This window comes from Crocuta crocuta, unplaced genomic scaffold (assembly GCF_008692635.1).
Source record: "Crocuta crocuta isolate KB4526 unplaced genomic scaffold, BGI_CrCroc_1.0 scaffold95, whole genome shotgun sequence".
Lineage (NCBI taxonomy): Eukaryota > Metazoa > Chordata > Mammalia > Carnivora > Hyaenidae > Crocuta > Crocuta crocuta.
This window is the reverse complement of record NW_027530971.1, coordinates 15,087,352-15,098,318: the sequence shown is the minus strand read 5'-3', so window position 1 is coordinate 15,098,318 and position 10,967 is coordinate 15,087,352. Positions and strand designations below refer to the sequence as shown.

The following is a 10,967-nucleotide window of genomic DNA, read 5'->3' as shown; positions in this document are numbered from 1 at the left end:
TCAGGCAGGGATGGGCGTGGCGGGATCCAATGCCTCAGGCGGGTTAAAGCATGGTTATTTAAACAATCTAAATCAATCAATATAATTTACCACATTAATAGAATAAAGTAGAAAATCACAAGGATGTCTAAAAAATGTAACAGTAATATTTGATAACCATTTATAATTAGTAAAAACCAAAAATAAAAATTCTTGGCAAACTATAGAAGGAAGGCACTTAATTTATTTGATATAAAAAGTATTTACAGCAAGTACAGCAGACATCACAATTAAAGATAAATATGCAATGCTTTCTCTCTGAGGTTTGGAATGAGACAAGAATGCCCACTGTTGTATCTTCTTTATTGGAATTCCTAGTTGATGCAGTAAAATGAAGGGGAAAAAAGCATAAAGATTTGAAAGTAAGGATTAACTGCTTTTATTCATAGATAACATTGTTATAAATTTATTAAATCAAAAAATACACATAAATAATTAAAATTGATGTGAATTTAGCACAGTTGCTGGATACAAGGTCACTGCACAAAAATTGATTGTGTTTCCATAAAGCTACAAAAATGAATGTTTAGCATTCTTCTCAAAACTATAACAAACTATCCTATAATTTGTATGGAACCACAAAAGACCCCAAATAGCCAAAGTAATATTGAAGAAGAAAACCAAAACAGGAGGCATCACCATCCCAGACTTTAGCCTCTACTACAAAGCTGTCATCATAAAGACAGTATGATATTGACACAAAAGCAGACACATAGACCAATGGAACAGAATAGAGAACTCGGAATTGGACCCACAAATGTATGGCCAATTAATCTTTGACAAAGCAGGAAAGAATATCCAATGGAAAAAAGACAGCCTCTTGGCTGTCTGGGAGACAGATGGGAGACAGATGGTGCTGTGAGAACTGGACAACAACATGCAGAAGAATGAAACTTTCTCACACCATACACAAAAATAACTCAAAATGGATAAAGGACCTGAATGTGAGACAGGAAACCATCAAAACCCTAGAGGAGAAAGCAGGAAACAACCTCCTTGAGCTCAACCGCAGCAATTTCTTACTTGACACATCCACAAAGGCAAGGGAATCAAGAGCAAATATGAACTATTGAGACCTCATCCACATAAAAAGCTTCTGCACAGCAAAGGAAACAATCAATAAAACGAATAGGCAACTGACAGAATGGGAAAATATCGTCNGGGGAAGGTGGGTGGTGGGCATGGAGGAGAGCACTTGTTGGGATGAGCACTGGGTCCTATATGGAATCCAACTTGATAATAAACTATTTAAGAAAGCAAAAACAAAAATAAAAATGAATGTTTAAATAGAGTTTATTTAAACAAGCATTAAAAATCAAATACATAGAGATAAATCAAATGAAGATGTGGAAGACCTCTACACAGAATATTATAAAACATGATTGGGTGAGATTTAAAAAGATATTAAATGGAAAGACACAAACAAGTTCACAGATTAGAATATGGATTATTTCCATTTTTGAAGTGTTTTTTATTTATTTCTGAGAGAGAGAGAGAGACAGCGTGAGCAGGGGAGGGTCAGAGAGAGAGGGAGACACAGAATCCGAAACAGGCTCCAGGCTCTGAGCTAGCTGTCAGCACAGAGCCCGACACGGGGCTCGAACCCACGAACCATGAGATCATGACCTGAGCCCCGAAGCCGGATGCTTAACCAACTGAGCCACCGAGGCACCCCAAACATGGGTTATTTCAATGATGCTATTCTCTTCAGTTAAACTATAGATTCAGTAAAATCCCATTCAAAACCCAAGGAGGCATTTTTGGTAGGCTGATTCATAAACTTATATGGAAGGGCAAAAAGCCAAGATTAGCCACAACTGACTTGAAAAAGAATAATAAGGTGAGAAACTTATCCCACAAGATATTAAGACTTATTATAAAATGACAGTAATTAAATTAGAGTGACATTGGCTCAAAGGTAGTCAAGTAGAACAAAGGAATAAAGTAGAGACACCCAAAAGAGACCCTCACATATATAGATGGTTGGTCATGACAGAGGTAGCCTACAAAGTAAATGTAAGAGGATATCTTTCCAAGGAACAGTTCTGGGTTACCTGTATATATATGTAGGGGTGGGAAGGAACCCTATATCACACCATATATATAATTAATTCATACTTATAGATCTAAATGTGAAAGGCAAAACGAATTTTATACAAAATAATCACAGAAGAATATCTTTATGATTTGGAATAGGAATTTTTTTTTCTTAAGATAGAAAATGAAGTAATCACAAAGGGGAAAGATGATAAATTACATTAAAATTGAGAATTTCTATTCATCAAAAGACACTACTAAGAAAATGAAAACGCAAGCCACAGAATGGAAGAAAAGATTTACATATAACTAAACCATGGTTATGGATATGTCTTATCCACAATACATTTTTTAAATGACTTGAATCAGTAAAAAAGCAACAGTACATCCAATAGAAGGGTGGGCAAGAGACTTGAACAGACACTTTACAAAAGAAGATTTGCAATGGCCAGGAAATAAATGAAAAGAGCTTAATTTCATTAGTCCTTAGAGACTTGGAAAATGAAAGCAAACATGTTGGGTAGTGAGAGCACTAGAATGCATATGGTAATGATAGGAGGTAAATTGCAGCAAGCATATTGGAAAAATGATTTGGCACCATCTGCTATAATTGAATATATGTATACCCTATGACCCTGGTATACACCCAACAGAAAGATGTGTAAATGTGTTTCAAATATTTATGAGAATATTATAGCAGCAAATATTCCAACTATGTTTATAGTTAGAAGAACCAAGAACCAAAAGCAACCCAAATGTCCATTAACAACAAAAGTGCTAACTAAATTGATATATAGCAATACAGAAGAATACTATAAAACAGTGAAAATGAACTAGCTACAACTACACAAAACAAAAATCTCTGGGGAGTGCAGGTGGGAGGAGCCCTCTCAGGGTGCCTGGCTGGCTCAGTAGGTAGAGCATCTAACTCTTGATCCCAGAGTCCTGAATTCAAGCCCCGCTTTGAGCATGGAAACTACTTTAAACAAAACAAAACAAACAAATAAAACTCTGTTAAAATCCCTGAAACATAATTTTGAACAAAAGAGGCTAGGCACAGAAAAATGCATGTGATATGATTCCATTTATATAAAGGTCAAAAATAGGAAAACCTAGCCTATAGTGTTAGAAGTCAGTAGGGAGGTTATCTTCGGGAGCAGGAAGGAGGGAAGGATGGGAAGTGCTGATAAGAGTTCAGTAGTGGTTAAGTGGGTGTTTTCATTTTATGGTAAATCTCTTATGACTTGCTTAATTTTCTGTATGTGTATCACACTTCCATAAAATATTTTTTCAATTCACAAAATATTCTTAAATCAACAGATTATTTGGAAATTATTAAAATAACTTGACAAACTATTTGCCCTCAAGCTTGTAATGACTTGTTAAGTGACGCTATAATATTTGTCAGGATTTGACAAACTTTACTGTAAAAGGCCAGATAGTAAATACTTTGCAGATTATACAGTCCCTGCCACAACTATTCAACCCTGCCACTGTACTGCAAAAGCAGTTGCAGACAAAATGTAAACAAATGAGTATTCTGTGTTCCAGTAAAATTGTATTGCAAAAACAGGTGGTGGACGTAATCTGGCCATCAGGCCACACATAATTCAGTGACTGCTGATGTATACAGTTAGGTTGAGTTAGACACTAAATGGAATATATATTTTATATTTATAAATTAACTTATATCAGTAGTTCAGTTGTTAGATTTTTTAATATCAGTGCTGTTGATAATCACTGATAGAATATTCCATTGGGGGAAGAAGTTGCAGAATAATACAAATAGCAAGGCTTTGTTTGTGTATAAATAAACATGTTTGTATATAAAGGGAAGAGTTCTTTTTTTATTTTGTTAAACATTTTTATTTTTGTTAAACATTTATTTTTGAGAGACAGAGAGGCACAGAGCACAAGCAGGCAAGGGGCAGAGAGGGAGAGGGAGACACCAAATCAAAAGTAGGGTCCAGGCTCTGAGCTGCCACAGCACAGAGCCTGACGCGGTATGTCAGAGGACAACTTTCAGAAACTCCAACTTATAGATTAACAGAAAGTCCAGTCCCCCTCCTGAAAATGCTGTCACCTCCTTTGATCAGTACAGAAATTCTTGACGATGTTTCCCAGCATCCAAAGAGCCATGCCTGCACACCCCTCCTTAACCCAGGAGTCAGAGGTTCTCTGCAGAAGACAGATGACTCCATATCAGCTGGGCCACTATTTCAGCTGAAACTGGAACAAGTCTAAAAGCTTTCCCAATGATAAACCATGTAAAATGTGACTCTGACTTCATACTGGAAATCTAACACTTAAGAGCCCCTGACATCATCAACACCCCCTTAAACCCAATGAACTTGATACTACATCACAAATCAACATCAGACTCTAATCTACCTTCATCACTTGTCCCTGGACTAGCACAAGCACACACACACACACACCTTTCCACTATCTGAAAACTGTTGCCCCTCTAATTAGCTAGACTATTCCCCTTGAAAACAAAATACCAAGTCACCTCCATTGACATCCCCATCTCCCAAAATAGCCACCATTGTTCTGAGTCACACCTATGAGTCCTGACAATGAATCTGAGCAGGCTCAGGGAATATTCCCAACACCAAGTAAGAGGCCCCTTACCTTCTCCACCCCCTGGGGCTCTGCTTTGCTTTCTAACCTTGGAGAGGGCACTGAGCAGACTTGCCCAAGGGAATAGCAGGCAGAGAGAATACCCTGTTCCCTCAGAGCACAAGTGGCCCCAGGGAGGCCTGGTGAAGGAAGGTTAAACCATTACAGACTGGGAGGGATCTCTGGACATGTAAGTCTTCAGCTGAGTGACTCTGGGTAATGGTCTTCTGAAGTGAGGAGTCTGGCTAGAGCTGGGGACAAGAGAGGGACAAGAAAGAAATTTGAAACAGTTTTAGGGAACCTGTTGAGCATGTGTGCTGCTCCTTCCTATTCTCCTTGGCTTCCTGCAACAGAAGTGAGGGAACAATCTAAATCTAAGGAAGCTGGGACCTTTAGCTAAAGTGAAGATTCTGAATAAATGTGCAGATATGACACGGACACATCTGCATCTGGAGAGAAAACATCTGGATGTAGCAAACAACCAGGACTAGAGTCCCCGTTTACAGTCCACATCTACCAGGTATGCCTTCTGCGTTGTCCACCATCTGAGAACAGTGAGTTCCCAAGTGTCCATGTCAAAATCATTTTGAGTGTCTTGATAAGATATCAGTGAAACAGGAAAAGATTACCCGTGTGTCATTCCAAAATGAACTCAACGAAGTCGAGTTGTATCTATGTGTACAAAAAGGAACGGGTGGTCACCATGACTAAGTCTCCGGTTTTCACATGTTTGGTTAACCTAAGTGCAGAACAGGCAGACTTCCAAATTTTGACCATGACTGGTCACTTAACTTTATCAAAATATTTTTTCCTGACTTGTAATATAAATCGCTAACTTTTGGGTTAGAGGTGCTGACCCCCTCCCAGGCACTGTGGTTTTTACATGTTCACTGAGCCAGCAATGCTGTGAGACAGATTTTCCCATTACCCCCACTTTATGGATGGAAAGACTATGTCAGAGAGGTTAAGTAACTTGCCCTAAACCACTTGCCTGATAAGGACAGGACTCCACACCTAAAGAGTGGGCCAGAGTTATGCCCTTTGCCTGCATACTGTATGAGCTCTCTAACAGGCAAAGCATTTCTTCCCTTCAGGGAGAAGCCAACAGACCTGGGTTCCACTTTTAGTTCTAACAATTCAAATGGTCGTGATAATTAAGGTCTTGCTTCCCAGCAGCCCTCATTTTCCCTCTTCTTGAAAATGAGGAGGTTGGGGGCACCTGGGTGGCTTAGTCAGTTGAGCATCCAACTTCGACTCAGGTCATAATCTCATGGTTCATGAACTCAAGCCCCCCATCGGGCTCTCTGCTGTCAGCACAAAACCTACTTCAGATCCTTTGTCTTTCTCTCTCTTTGTCCCTCCCCTGCACTTGCGTGCTCTCTCTCAAAAATAAATAAACATTTTAAAAATTTTTAATAAAATGAGGGGATTGGACTACAGGATCTCTGAGTTTCCCCCAGGAGGATTCCTTATGAGTCTGTTTTAAAGCAGGGACACCTGGGTGTCTCAGTCAGTTAAGCATCTGACTCTTGATTTTGGCTCAGGTCATGATCTCACAATTGTGAGATCAAGCCCTGAGTCTGGCCCTGTGCTTAGCACAGAGCCTGCTTGGGATTCTCTCTCTCTTTGCTGCTCCCTCCTTCATGCTCTCTCTCTCTCAAAATAAATAAATAAACATTTAAAAAAATGAAGTTGAAGCAGTAAGAAACCAAAGGGCATCTTCCAAGAGAGAAGGCTCCTATCATTCCTGGCTGGTCTCTGCACCATCAGCAGTGAATTAAGTGTAGTGCTGTTCTTTAGACAGCCACTTGAGATTCGTTGCATTTCTTTCTTACATCTGTTCAGAATCCAAAATGACCATCCAGGCATTCTTTCATTCTGCAAATATTTATCAAGAGACTATTATGTTCCAGGCATCACGCCAGGGAGGGTGGTGTAACAAAGATCCAGACACGGTCTTCATACTTGGGCAGGTCACAGTCTAGCGGGGAAGACAGTGTTGTAAATACTAAGATTCAGCTCCAGTTCTGTACTGTGTGTGCAGGAGGTGGTCTGAAAGAATGTGCTACTGGAGGCTGGAGGGTGAGGACCTCCCACTGACAGACAGGGAGAATGGGTGATTTAAGCAGAGGGGAAGTCCTTGAGTCAAGAAGCAAAAATGCCTAATAGTTGGAGTGTGAAATGGGGGAGGGCTAGGAGGGAGTCAGGAGAAGAGCCACAGAGCCCACAGGAGCCACCTCACGGAAGCTCAGTAAGCCACAAGAAGGAATTGGCCTTCAGTCTGTGGGTAATGGGGAGGCTTATGCAGCAAGAAAGTGTCTGTCATGGGTTGAATTGTGTCCCTCAAAAAAGATACATTGGAGTCCTAATATCCAGTATCTCATAATATGACCTTATTTGGAGATACGGTCTTTAAAGAGGTAATCATGTTAAAATGAAGTCATTAGGATGGATCTTAATCCAATATGACTGATGTCCTCATGAAAAGAGGACATTTGGACACTGGAACACACATGCATAAGGGAAAACAAAGAGACCAAGAGAGATACACAAGCCAAGGAGAAAAGCATAGCCCCCAGAAGGAGCCAACCCGACCAACTCTTTGATGGTGGACTTCTAGCCCCCAGAACCAAGACAAAATATATTTCCATGGTTTTAAGCTACCCAGTTTGTGCGACTTTGTTACAGCAGCCCTAGGAAGCTAGCCCAGGCTTTAGCCTGAAGAGTTAGGGGATCACATTTTTATTGTTAAAAGAACACTGTGGATTCAGTGCAGAGAATGGATGGCGGACGGAATGTCAAGAGGGGCTGTGAGATGGGAACAATACTGCAAAAATCTAGGCAGAAATGATGGCTTTCACCAGAGTGCCAGTGGTATGGGTTGCAAGATTCAAGAGATGTTTATGACGTAAAACAGGGAGATCCCTAGAGAAACAGAGCCCGTGCTGATGGGCACTAGATAGAAAAAAAAAATGGAAAAATGATTCTGATTCCAGCAACACCGTCTTCCTGCATGCTCCGAGCCCCAACCCCCTCTGTTGTCACAGCCAGAAGACCTTTCCTTCCTGCTCTGTATTTGGTCGAGCCCGCCTCTCCTTCCCGGCCACCAGCTTCTTCTTTATCAGACATTTCCCAGTCAGCCCCATGATGTTTATTGTGCTTGTGGCTTACAAACTGCTTCCACATGCATCTTCCTCACTTTTCTCTTGAGAGCAGGCTTTATTTTGTCTTATGTATGAGAAGAGTGAAACAGAGCAGGGAGGGAATTTTGACCAGGACACACTGTGACTAGTAGGGCCATAATTCAAACCCACAGCTTCTTTCCCTGCATCCCGAGTTTGTTTTCCTGTGCCCTGCCACAGCTTCATGATCACCGCCCCCAGTCAACACGGGATTTTAGGGAGATCATGTCTCCAGCAATTACAGTAAAGGACTCCATGCAACATTGATTTTGAAAGTGGATCAGTTACTAGAAAAAGGATGTTGGGGGTAGAAAATGTCTACAATGGAAAAAAACCCTCTTCAGCCCATTTATTTTTGGCGTAAACTTGTTGAAGCTTTGCTAAAGTGTGAGGAGGTAGCGTTTGGTGTTTAAGACCATCCTTGTTGAGATCCAGGCTCTGGATCCTGGGAGCTGCATGATCTTAAAAAAAGTACTCAACACTTTAACCTCAATTTCCTTATCTGTTAAAAGGGAATACTGTTGATAGGCAGCTCAGAGTTGTTTTGAGTAATGTACATATTTAGCTCAGTGCCTTATACATAGTAACAACTTGATATGTCTTAGGCATAACTGTTATTATTTGCCTTAATTGCATACTCATTTCCAAATCCTAAAAGCACACAAAAATAGTTCTCTCTCAAAGCCTCAAAAATTCAGGTGAAGGGTGGTCAAACAGTGAAAAATCAAAGGCTGAGAGATGTGCAAAGAATACAGAATAATTGCTTTCAAGAGCATCTCAGAACACCTGACAGAGAAGAGGATTTTGGCAGGAAGTAAAGAAACAAAACAAGTGGAGAAGGATGAAACAAAGATGAGCTAAGAAGGTTTTTCCTGTCTCCATATTACAGATGAGGACATCAAGAATCAAAGTTAGGTAATCAGTACCAGACCACACTCCCAGAAAACGAAGGAACTGATTTCAAAATGTGTGCTCTTAGCAGAGACACCACACTAAGCTCATTGCTTTCCACTGCACCTGTCACTACACCTGTAGCATTTTATTGTGCTTATTTGTTTAAAAATTTCTTTCCCACTAAACTATAACCACGTTAAGATTAGGAATCGAGAATGACAGATCTTTGTACTCTCAGTACAAAGTTCAGTCCTAAGTAATTGAGTTTCCAGTGAGCACTTAATGCAATGGTGTTGAATAATTGTGAAGCCATAAATCCCCAGTGTCTAAGAGTGTTCTAATAAATAGGTTCATATATAATAGAGGTTTTTGACAGCTTTTAATGAAATGTTGTCTCTGAAATAGGGACTATAAACACCGCATCATGTCAGCATTCATGTTATTTACCTGATTCACTTAGGTATTTGGGTTTTGTTGTTGTTGTTTATTTACTTTGTTTTGTTTGCAAGGATAGTAGAGAAATGAGCCTCAACCTAACATATCTGAATAAGTATTTATGGGGAGCTGGAGAAATATGCATCACTGAGGTCCACCTAGGATTCTTTCTGAGGAAATCCTCTCTCTGATGTCCCTGCATTTAACACAGGTTAACCTTTTGTATTGTTCAACGCCTTTTTGTGGAAAGGAAGGAAGACAGAATCATGAGCAATTTATAGGAACCCTTGGGGAGATGGGAATAAATTGGAACTTGTTGAATTGAAAATTCTGTAATTTTCCATTTTCACTGGCACATGCAGGATTATGGAGAGGGTCAACAAAACCGGCAGTGTCTCCGAGGTCATCTTCCTGGGACTGTCCTCCCAGCCTGAGGACCAGAAGCCACTCTTTGCCCTGTTCTTCCTCATGTACATGGTCACTCTGGTGGGAAATATGCTCATCATCCTGGCCATCCGCTCTGACACTCAGCTCCAGACACCTATATATTTTTTCCCCAGCGTCTTATCCTTCATTGATGTTTGCTACACAACAACCATTGTTCCCGAGATGCTGGTGAACTTCCTGTTAGGGAAGAAGTCCATCTCCTATGCTCAGTGTATGACCCAGATGTATTTCTTTTTGGCTTTTGGCAACACAGAAAGCTATCTCTTGGCTGCCATGTCCATTGACCGCTTGGTGGCCATCTGTGACCCTTTCCACTATGTCACCACCATGAGATACCACTGCTGTGTCCTGCTGCTGGCCTTCTCCTGCTCCTTCTCTGACCTCCATTCCCTCTTACTAGTTCTCCTGATAAACCATCTCACCTTCTGTGACTCCAGTGTTATCCCCCACTTCTGTGACATCAACCCTCTGCTGAAATTGTCCTACTCCTCCACATTTGTCAATGAAATTGTAATTAACACAGAAGATAGATATCCCTGGTGACCCCCTTTATATGTGTTATCTCTTCTGTCCGGATCCTCATTGCTGCTCTTACAATCCCCTCAACATCGGAGAAGCACAAAGCTTTCTCTACCTGTGGCTCCCACCTGACCATGGTGACCCTCTTTTATGGAAGCATTGTTTATGTTTATTTCCGACCCCTGTCCAGCTATACCATCAAAAACAGGGTGCAACAGTCATCTACACAGTTCTGTCCTCCATGCTGAACCCTTTTATCTACAGCCTGAGGAACAAAGACATGAAGCAAGGCCTGAGGAAGCTGATGGGTGGGAGGTCCCAGGCAGCACTTTGGTGAGCATGCTCAGGAGCAAGTCGTCTTTGAGCCCTCATTTCTGCTGATTCTTGGTGTATGTATCAAGCTACTAGAAGTTAGCATACCTAAGCTGAGTGTGTGGGAAATTTTGTAAGTGACGAGACTAGAATATTGTACCAAGTCTTATATTTTCATAATATTTTATATTTATCTTATTTATTTTATATTTATCTTATAATAATAATAATAATAATAAATCTTATTATATACCCAAAAATCAAAGCCACCTCTTTAGGGCCCCCTTACTGACCCAAGGTCTTTGTACCTATTTCTCATTCCCTTACTATCATTCCTTTTTCCTATTCACTCCTTGCAAGTGCAGCTAAAAACTTCTCACTAATTTTTCTTGACTAGATTTCTCCTTGTCAATAACTCTGAGTTCCCAGGGTGCCTGGGTGGCTCAGTCAGTTAAACATCTGACTCTTGGTCTCAGCTCA

At 40.6% G+C, this 10,967-nt stretch overlaps 1 pseudogene; it reads left to right on the top strand.

Annotated features, from left to right (window-relative positions):
* The first annotated feature begins 9,399 nt into the window (after positions 1 to 9,399).
* Positions 9,400 to 10,512, top strand: LOC144236170 (olfactory receptor 1L8-like; annotated as a pseudogene).
* Positions 10,513 to 10,967: the final 455 nt, after the last annotated feature.